We start from the raw sequence: 9709 nt of genomic DNA, 5'->3' as shown, positions 1-9709 counted from the left end.
TCCTGGGACAGGGCCTGGTCTCCCGTACTGTCCTGGGACAGGGCCTGGTCTCCCGTACTGTCCTGGGACAGGGCCTGGTCTCCCGTACTGTCCTGGGTCAGGGCCTGGTCTCCCGTACTGTCCTGGGTCAGGGCCTGGTCTCCTGTGCTGTCCTGGGACAGGGCCTGGTCTCCCGTACTGTCCTGGGACAGGGCCTGGTCTCCCGTGCTGTCCTGGGACAGGGCCTGGTCTCCCGTACTGTCCTGGGACAGGGCCTGGTCTCCCGTACTGTCCTGGGACAGGGCCTGGTCTCCCGTGCTGTCCTGGGTCAGGGCCTGGTCTCCCGTACTGTCCTGGGACAGGGCCTGGTCTCCCGTACTGTCCTGGGACAGGGCCTGGTCTCCTGTGCTGTCCTGGGACAGGGCCTGGTCTCCTGTGCTGTCCTGGGACAGGGCCTGGTCTCCCGTACTGTCCTGGGTCAGGGCCTGGTCTCCCGTACTGTCCTGGGACAGGGCCCTGGTCTCCCGTACTGTCCTGGGACAGGGCCCTGGTCTCCTGTGCTGTCCTGGGACAGGGCCTGGTCTCCCGTACTGTCCTGGGACAGGGCCTGGTCTCCTGTGCTGTCCTGGGACAGGGCCTGGTCTCCTGTGCTGTCCTGGGACAGGGCCTGGTCTCCCGTACTGTCCTGGGTCAGGGCCTGGTCTCCCGTACTGTCCTGGGACAGGGCCCTGGTCTCCCGTACTGTCCTGGGACAGGGCCTGGTCTCCCGTACTGTCCTGGGACAGGGCCTGGTCTCCCGTACTGTCCTGGGACAGGGCCTGGTCTCCCGTACTGTCCTGGGTCAGGGCCTGGTCTCCCGTACTGTCCTGGGTCAGGGCCTGGTCTCCTGTGCTGTCCTGGGACAGGGCCTGGTCTCCCGTACTGTCCTGGGACAGGGCCTGGTCTCCCGTGCTGTCCTGGGACACGGCCTGGTCTCCCGTACTGTCCTGGGACAGGGCCTGGTCTCCCGTACTGTCCTGGGACAGGGCCTGGTCTCCCGTGCTGTCCTGGGTCAGGGCCTGGTCTCCCGTACTGTCCTGGGACAGGGCCTGGTCTCCCGTACTGTCCTGGGACAGGGCCTGGTCTCCCGTGCTGTCCTGGGTCAGGGCCTGGTCTCCCGTACTGTCCTGGGACAGGGCCTGGTCTCCTGTGCTGTCCTGGGACAGGGCCTGGTCTCCCGTACTGTCCTGGGACAGGGCCTGGTCTCCCTTACTGTCCTGGGTCAGGGCCTGGTCTCCCGTACTGTCCTGGGACAGGGCCTGGTCTCCCGTACTGTCCTGGGACAGGGCCTGGTCTCCCGTACTGTCCTGGGACAGGGCCTGGTCTCCCGTACTGTCCTGGGACAGGGCCTGGTCTCCCGTACTGTCCTGGGACAGGGCCTGGTCTCCCTTACTGTCCTGGGACAGGGCCTGGTCTCCCGTACTGTCCTGGGACAGGGCCTGGTCTCCCGTACTGTCCTGGGACAGGGCCTGGTCTCCCGTACTGTCCTGGGACAGGGGCCTGGTCTCCCGTACTGTCCTGGGACAGGGCCTGGTCTCCCGTACTGTCCTGGGTCAGGGCCTGGTCTCCCTTACTGTCCTGGGACAGGGCCTGGTCTCCCGTACTGTCCTGGGACAGGGCCTGGTCTCCCGTACTGTCCTGGGACAGGGCCTGGTCTCCCGTACTGTCCTGGGACAGGGCCTGGTCTCCCGTACTGTCCTGGGACAGGGCCTGGTCTCCCGTACTGTCCTGGGTCAGGGCCTGGTCTCCCTTACTGTCCTGGGACAGGGCCTGGTCTCCCGTACTGTCCTGGGACAGGGCCTGGTCTCCCGTACTGTCCTGGGACAGGGCCTGGTCTCCCGTACTGTCCTGGGACAGGGCCTGGTCTCCCGTACTGTCCTGGGACAGGGCCTGGTCTCCCGTACTGTCCTGGGACAGGGCCTGGTCTCCCGTACTGTCCTGGGACAGGGCCTGGTCTCCCGTACTGTCCTGGGACAGGGCCTGGTCTCCCTTGTTGACCATGGATGGTGTCTCTGGGAGTCTCTCAGTTTCACGCTGCTCCTGAGCAGCAGCATCACAAGGAGCCCCAGGTGCTGCTGTAAAACATGGAACTGATCGAGACCAGGGATGGGATGTCAGGGATGGAGTCTTCACATCTCACTGACTTCCTCTTTGACTCAAAACGTGGACTCCTTTATTGTTCAGAGGAAACATTTACTGACTGGAGCCAAGCTACCCCCTGTTCCTGTACTCAAATACCCCCCTACGCCCCTGTTCCTGTACTCAAATACCCCCCTACACCCCTGTTCCTGTACTCAAATACCCCCCTACGCCCCTGTTCCTGTACTCAAATACCCCCCTACGCCCCTGTTCCTGTACTCAAATACCCCCCTACACCCCTGTTCCTGTACTCAAATACCCCCCTACGCCCCTGTTCCTGTACTCAAATACCCCCCTACACCCCTGTTCCTGTACTCAAATACCCCCCTACGCCCCTGTTCCTGTACTCAAATACCCCCCTACGCCCCTGTTCCTGTACTCAAATACCCCCCTACGCCCCTGTTCCTGTACTCAAATACCCCCCTACACCCCTGTTCCTGTACTCAAATACCCCCCTACGCCCCTGTTCCTGTACTCAAATACCCCCCTACGCCCCTGTTCCTGTACTCGAATACCCCCCTACGCCCCTGTTCCTGTACTCAAATACCCCCCTACGCCCCTGTTCCTGTACTCGAATACCCCCCTACGCCCCTGTTCCTGTACTCGAATACCCCCCTACGCCCCTGTTCCTGTACTCGAATACCCCCCTACGCCCCTGTTCCTGTACTCGAATACCCCCCTACGCCCCTGTTCCTGTACTCGAATACCCCCCTACGCCCCTGTTCCTGTACTCAAATACCCCCCTACGCCCCTGTTCCAGTACTCGAATACCCCCCTACGTCCCTGTTCCTGTACTCGAATACCCCCCTACGCCCCTGTTCCTGTACTCAAATACCCCCCTACGCCCCTGTTCCTGTACTCGAATACCCCCCTACGCCCCTGTTCCTGTACTCAAATACCCCCCTACGCCCCTGTTCCTGTACTCAAATACCCCCCTACGCCCCTGTTCCTGTACTCAAATACCCCCCTACACCCCTGTTCCTGTACTCAAATACCCTCCTACGTCCCTGTTCCTGTACTCAAATACCCCCCTACGCCCCTGTTCCTGTACTCAAATACCCCCCTACGCCCCTGTTCCTGTACTCAAATACCCCCCTACACCCCTGTTCCTGTACTCAAATACCCCCCTACCCCCTGTTCCTGTACTCAAATACCCCCCTACGCCCCTGTTCCTGTACTCAAATACCCCCCTACACCCCTGTTCCTGTACTCAAATACCCCCCTACGCCCCTGTTCCTGTACTCAAATACCCCCCTACACCCCTGTTCCTGTACTCAAATACCCCCCTACCCCCTGTTCCTGTACTCAAATACCCCCCTACGCCCCTGTTCCTGTACTCAAATACCCCCCTACACCCCTGTTCCTGTACTCAAATACCCCCCTACGCCCCTGTTCCTGTACTCAAATACCCCCCTACACCCCTGTTCCTGTACTCAAATACCCCCCTACCCCCTGTTCCTGTACTCAAATACCCCCCTACGCCCCTGTTCCTGTACTCAAATACCCCCCTACACCCCTGTTCCTGTACTCAAATACCCGCCTACACCCCTGTTCCTGTACTCAAATACCCCCCTACACCCCTGTTCCTGTACTCAAATACCCTCCTACGTCCCTGTTCCTGTACTCAAATACCCCCCTACGCCCCTGTTCCTGTACTCGAATACCCCCCTACGCCCCTGTTCCTGTACTCAAATACCCCCCTACACCCCTGTTCCTGTACTCAAATACCCTCCTACGTCCCTGTTCCTGTACTCAAATACCCCCCTACGCCCCTGTTCCTGTACTCGAATACCCCCCTACGCCCCTGTTCCAGTACTCGAATACCCCCCTACGTCCCTGTTCCTGTACTCGAATACCCCCCTACGTCCCTGTTCCTGTACTCGAATACACCCCTACGCCCCTGTTCCTGTACTCGAATACCCCCCTACGCCCCTGTTCCAGTACTCGAATACCCCCCTACGTCCCTGTTCCTGTACTCGAATACCCGCCTACGCCCCTGTTCCAGTACTCGAATACCCCCCTACGTCCCTGTTCCTGTACTCAAATACCCCCCTACGCCCCTGTTCCTGTACTCGAATACCCCCCTACGTCCCTGTTCCTGTACTCGAATACCCCCCTACGTCCCTGTTCCTGTACTCAAATACCCCCCTACGCCCCTGTTCCTGTACTCGAATACCCCCCTACGTCCCTGTTCCTGTACTCAAATACCCTCCTACGTCCCTGTACTCAAATACCCCCCTACGCCCCTGTTCCTGTACTCGAATACCCCCCTACGCCCCTGTTCCTGTACTCAAATACCCTCCTACGTCCCTGTTCCTGTACTCAAATACCCCCCTACGTCCCTGTTCCTGTACTCGAATACCCCCCTACGCCCCTGTTCCAGTACTCGAATACCCCCCTACGCCCCTGTTCCTGTACTCAAATACCCCCCTACGCCCCTGTTCCTGTACTCAAATACCCCCCTACGCCCCTGTTCCTGTACTCAAATACCCCCCTACGCCCCTGTTCCTGTACTCGAATACCCCCCTACGCCCCTGTTCCAGTACTCGAATACCCCCCTACGTCCCTGTTCCTGTACTCGAATACCCCCCTACGCCCCTGTTCCAGTACTCGAATACCCCCCTACGTCGCTGTTCCTGTACTCAAATACCCCCCTACGCCCCTGTTCCTGTACTCGAATACCCCCCTACGCCCCTGTTCCTGTACTCAAATACCCCCCTACACCCCTGTTCCTGTACTCAAATACCCTCCTACGTCCCTGTTCCTGTACTCAAATACCCTCCTACGTCCCTGTTCCTGTACTCAAATACCCCCCTACACCCCTGTTCCTGTACTCAAATACCCCCCTACCCCCTGTTCCTGTACTCAAATACCCCCCTACACCCCTGTTCCTGTACTCAAATACCCCCCTACACCCCTGTTCCTGTACTCAAATACACCCCTACGCCCCTGTTCCTGTACTCGAATACCCTCCTACGCCCCTGTTCCTGTACTCGAATACCCCCCTACGCCCCTGTTCCTGTACTCAAATACCCCCCTACGCCCCTGTTCCTGTACTCAAATACCCTCCTACGTCCCTGTTCCTGTACTCAAATACCCCCCTACGCCCCTGTTCCTGTACTCGAATACCCCCCTACGCCCCTGTTCCAGTACTCGAATACCCCCCTACGTCCCTGTTCCTGTACTCGAATACCCCCCTACGTCCCTGTTCCTGTACTCGAATACACCCCTACGCCCCTGTTCCTGTACTCGAATACCCCCCTACGCCCCTGTTCCAGTACTCGAATACCCCCCTACGTCCCTGTTCCTGTACTCGAATACCCGCCTACGCCCCTGTTCCAGTACTCGAATACCCCCCTACGTCCCTGTTCCTGTACTCAAATACCCCCCTACGCCACTGTTCCTGTACTCGAATACCCCCCTACGTCCCTGTTCCTGTACTCGAATACCCCCCTACGTCCCTGTTCCTGTACTCAAATACCCCCCTACGCCCCTGTTCCTGTACTCGAATACCCCCCTACGTCCCTGTTCCTGTACTCAAATACCCTCCTACGTCCCTGTACTCAAATACCCCCCTACGCCCCTGTTCCTGTACTCGAATACCCCCCTACGCCCCTGTTCCTGTACTCAAATACCCTCCTACGTCCCTGTTCCTGTACTCAAATACCCCCCTACGTCCCTGTTCCTGTACTCGAATACCCCCCTACGCCCCTGTTCCAGTACTCGAATACCCCCCTACGCCCCTGTTCCTGTACTCAAATACCCCCCTACGCCCCTGTTCCTGTACTCGAATACCCCCCTACGCCCCTGTTCCAGTACTCGAATACCCCCCTACGTCCCTGTTCCTGTACTCGAATACCCCCCTACGCCCCTGTTCCAGTACTCGAATACCCCCCTACGTCGCTGTTCCTGTACTCGAATACCCCCCTACGCCCCTGTTCCTGTACTCGAATACCCCCCTACGCCCCTGTTCCTGTACTCAAATACCCCCCTACACCCCTGTTCCTGTACTCAAATACCCTCCTACGTCCCTGTTCCTGTACTCAAATACCCTCCTACGTCCCTGTTCCTGTACTCAAATACCCCCCTACACCCCTGTTCCTGTACTCAAATACCCCCCTACCCCCTGTTCCTGTACTCAAATACCCCCCTACACCCCTGTTCCTGTACTCAAATACCCCCCTACACCCCTGTTCCTGTACTCAAATACACCCCTACGCCCCTGTTCCTGTACTCGAATACCCTCCTACGCCCCTGTTCCTGTACTCGAATACCCCCCTACGCCCCTGTTCCTGTACTCGAATACCCCCCTACGTCCCTGTTCCTGTACTCAAATACCCTCCTACGTCCCTGTACTCAAATACCCCCCTACGCCCCTGTTCCTGTACTCGAATACCCCCCTACGCCCCTGTTCCTGTACTCAAATACCCTCCTACGTCCCTGTTCCTGTACTCAAATACCCCCCTACGTCCCTGTTCCTGTACTCGAATACCCCCCTACGCCCCTGTTCCAGTACTCGAATACCCCCCTACGCCCCTGTTCCTGTACTCAAATACCCCCCTACGCCCCTGTTCCTGTACTCAAATACCCCCCTACGCCCCTGTTCCTGTACTCAAATACCCCCCTACGCCCCTGTTCCTGTACTCGAATACCCCCCTACGCCCCTGTTCCAGTACTCGAATACCCCCCTACGTCCCTGTTCCTGTACTCGAATACCCCCCTACGCCCCTGTTCCAGTACTCGAATACCCCCCTACGTCGCTGTTCCTGTACTCAAATACCCCCCTACGCCCCTGTTCCTGTACTCGAATACCCCCCTACGCCCCTGTTCCTGTACTCAAATACCCCCCTACACCCCTGTTCCTGTACTCAAATACCCTCCTACGTCCCTGTTCCTGTACTCAAATACCCTCCTACGTCCCTGTTCCTGTACTCAAATACCCCCCTACACCCCTGTTCCTGTACTCAAATACCCCCCTACCCCCTGTTCCTGTACTCAAATACCCCCCTACACCCCTGTTCCTGTACTCAAATACCCCCCTACACCCCTGTTCCTGTACTCAAATACACCCCTACGCCCCTGTTCCTGTACTCGAATACCCTCCTACGCCCCTGTTCCTGTACTCGAATACCCCCCTACGCCCCTGTTTCTGTACTCGAATACCCCCCTACGCCCCTGTTCCTGTACTCAAATACCCTCCTACGTCCCTGTTCCTGTACTCAAATACCCCCCTACGCCCCTGTTCCTGTACTCGAATACCCCCCTACGCCCCTGTTCCAGTACTCGAATACCCCCCTACGTCCCTGTTCCTGTACTCGAATACCCCCCTACGTCCCTGTTCCTGTACTCGAATACACCCCTACGCCCCTGTTCCTGTACTCGAATACCCCCCTACGCCCCTGTTCCAGTACTCGAATACCCCCCTACGTCCCTGTTCCTGTACTCGAATACCCGCCTACGCCCCTGTTCCAGTACTCGAATACCCCCCTACGTCCCTGTTCCTGTACTCAAATACCCCCCTACGCCACTGTTCCTGTACTCGAATACCCCCCTACGTCCCTGTTCCTGTACTCGAATACCCCCCTACGTCCCTGTTCCTGTACTCAAATACCCCCCTACGCCCCTGTTCCTGTACTCGAATACCCCCCTACGTCCCTGTTCCTGTACTCAAATACCCTCCTACGTCCCTGTACTCAAATACCCCCCTACGCCCCTGTTCCTGTACTCGAATACCCCCCTACGCCCCTGTTCCTGTACTCAAATACCCTCCTACGTCCCTGTTCCTGTACTCAAATACCCCCCTACGTCCCTGTTCCTGTACTCGAATACCCCCCTACGCCCCTGTTCCAGTACTCGAATACCCCCCTACGCCCCTGTTCCTGTACTCAAATACCCCCCTACGCCCCTGTTCCTGTACTCAAATACCCCCCTACGCCCCTGTTCCTGTACTCGAATACCCCCCTACGCCCCTGTTCCAGTACTCGAATACCCCCCTACGTCCCTGTTCCTGTACTCGAATACCCCCCTACGCCCCTGTTCCAGTACTCGAATACCCCCCTACGTCGCTGTTCCTGTACTCGAATACCCCCCTACGCCCCTGTTCCTGTACTCGAATACCCCCCTACGCCCCTGTTCCTGTACTCAAATACCCCCCTACACCCCTGTTCCTGTACTCAAATACCCTCCTACGTCCCTGTTCCTGTACTCAAATACCCTCCTACGTCCCTGTTCCTGTACTCAAATACCCCCCTACACCCCTGTTCCTGTACTCAAATACCCCCCTACCCCCTGTTCCTGTACTCAAATACCCCCCTACACCCCTGTTCCTGTACTCAAATACCCCCCTACACCCCTGTTCCTGTACTCAAATACACCCCTACGCCCCTGTTCCTGTACTCGAATACCCTCCTACGCCCCTGTTCCTGTACTCGAATACCCCCCTACGCCCCTGTTCCTGTACTCAAATACCCCCCTACGCCCCTGTTCCTGTACTCAAATACCCCCCTACGTCCCTGTTCCTGTACTCAAATACCCCCCTACGCCCCTGTTCCTGTACTCGAATACCCCCCTACGCCCCTGTTCCAGTACTCGAATACCCCCCTACGCCCCTGTTCCTGTACTCGAATACCTCCCTACGCCCCTGTTCCTGTACTCAAATACCCCCCTACGCCCCTGTTCCTGTACTCGAATACCCCCCTACGTCCCTGTTCCTGTACTCAAATACCCCCCTACGCCCCTGTTCCTGTACTCGAATACCCCCCTACGCCCCTGTTCCTGTACTCGAATACCCCCCTACGCCCCTGTTCCTGTACTCAAATACCCCCCTACGCCCCTGTTCCTGTACTCGAATACCCCCCTACGCCCCTGTTCCTGTACTCGAATACCCCCCTACGCCCCTGTTCCAGTACTCGAATACCCCCCTACGCCCCTGTTCCTGTACTCGAATACCCCCCTACGCCCCTGTTCCTGTACTCGAATACCCCCCTACGCCCCTGTTCCAGTACTCGAATACCCCCCTACGCCCCTGTTCCTGTACTCGAATACCTCCCTACGCCCCTGTTCCTGTACTCAAATACCCCCCTACGCCCCTGTTCCTGTACTCGAATACCCCCCACGCCCCTGTTCCTGTACTCGAATACCCCCCTACGCCCCTGTTCCTGTACTCTAATACCCCCCACGCCCCTGTTCCTGTACTCGAATACCCCCCTACGCCCCTGTTCCTGTACTCGAATACCCCCCTACGCCCCTGTTCCTGTACTCGAATACCCCCCTACGCCTCTGTTCCTGTACTCGAATACCCCCCTACGCCCCTGTTCCTGTACTCGAATACCCCCCTACGCCTCTGTTCCTGTACTCGAATACCCCCCTACGCCCCTGTTCCTGTACTCGAATACCCCCCCACGCCCCTGTTCCTGTACTCGAATACCCCCCCACGCCCCTGTTCCTGTACTCGAATACCCCCCTACGCCCCTGTTCCTGTACTCGAATACCCCCCTACGCCTCTGTTCCTGTACTCGAATACCCCCCTACGCCCCTGTTCCTGTACTCGAAT

Source organism: Chiloscyllium plagiosum, unplaced genomic scaffold, assembly GCF_037043375.1.
Source record: "Chiloscyllium plagiosum isolate Xiang-an unplaced genomic scaffold, Cpla_swu_hap1 HiC_scaffold_2, whole genome shotgun sequence".
NCBI lineage: Eukaryota > Metazoa > Chordata > Chondrichthyes > Orectolobiformes > Hemiscylliidae > Chiloscyllium > Chiloscyllium plagiosum.
The sequence above is the reverse complement of the archived record's forward strand: the minus strand, read 5'-3'. Positions refer to the sequence as shown.